Here is a 1115-nt window from a genome sequence, read left to right on the forward strand (position 1 = left end):
CCCTATGATATGATGTTTTCAGATCCTCTGGGAAAATTCCCAGTAGAGGAATAGCTGGTTTAAAGGGGATTTCCAGACCAACTTTTCTAAGGAGTCTCTACACTGATTTCCATAACGGTTGCACCAGTCTACACTCCCACCAGCAGTGGAAAAGGGTTCCATTTTCCCCCCAGCCTCTCCAACATTTGTTGTTGGGTGATCTCTTTATGACAGTCATTCTTTCTAGGGAGTGATGATATCTCAAAATTGTTTTAATTTGCATTTCACGGACGGCTAGTGATGTGGAGCATTTTTTCATATATTGATTTGCTTCTTTAATTGTATCTTCTGAGAAGTGTGTGTTCATCTCAGATGCCCACTTCTGGAGTGGGACTTTAAAATTTGGGGCCCTAGTGTTTTTTAGTTCTTTATAAATTCTAGAGAGCACACTTATGTCTGGGAACTTATTTGTCATGAGTTTTTCTAAATTTCTGGGTTGTATTTTCACTTTGTTGGTAATTTCTTTTGACGTGGAAAATCTTCTCAGTAAGAGCAGGTGCCAGTTGATAATTCTTTCAAGTGTTTCCCATGTGATTTGATTTTTGTTCATGAACTCTTTGTCTACACCTGTGTCTTCAAGAATTCCTCCTGCTGTCTCTTCCAGGAGATTTAGTGTCTCTGCTTTAATGTTTAGGTCTTTAACCCATTTTGACTTTGGCTTAGTGCATGATGATAGACCTGGGTCAAGTTTCAGTTTTTGGCATGTAGACAGCCAGTTTTTCCAGCACTATTTCTTAAAGAGGCTATCTTTCTTCCAGCGAGTATGTTTGGCCCCTTTGTCAAAAATAAGTCGGCTGCATTTGTTTGTAGGCGCTACAGTGTCTTTGAATGTATTCCATTGATCCTCAGGTCTATTTTGTTGCCAGTACCATGCAGATTTTATCACAGTAGCCTTGTAGTATAATTTCAAGTCAGGAATTGTAATGCTTCCTGCCTTGTTTTTATTGCCCAGGATTGCCTTTGCTATTCTAGTCTTTTCTGGTTCCAAAAAATTTTAGGAATGATTTCTCTAGCTCTGTGGGGTAAGTTGGTGGTAGTTTGATAGGGATTGCATTAAATCTGTACAGCAATGTGAG

The sequence above is a fragment of the Octodon degus genome, unplaced genomic scaffold, assembly GCF_000260255.1.
Source record: "Octodon degus isolate 3935 unplaced genomic scaffold, OctDeg1.0 scaffold00380, whole genome shotgun sequence".
In the NCBI taxonomy this organism is placed as follows: domain Eukaryota; kingdom Metazoa; phylum Chordata; class Mammalia; order Rodentia; family Octodontidae; genus Octodon; species Octodon degus.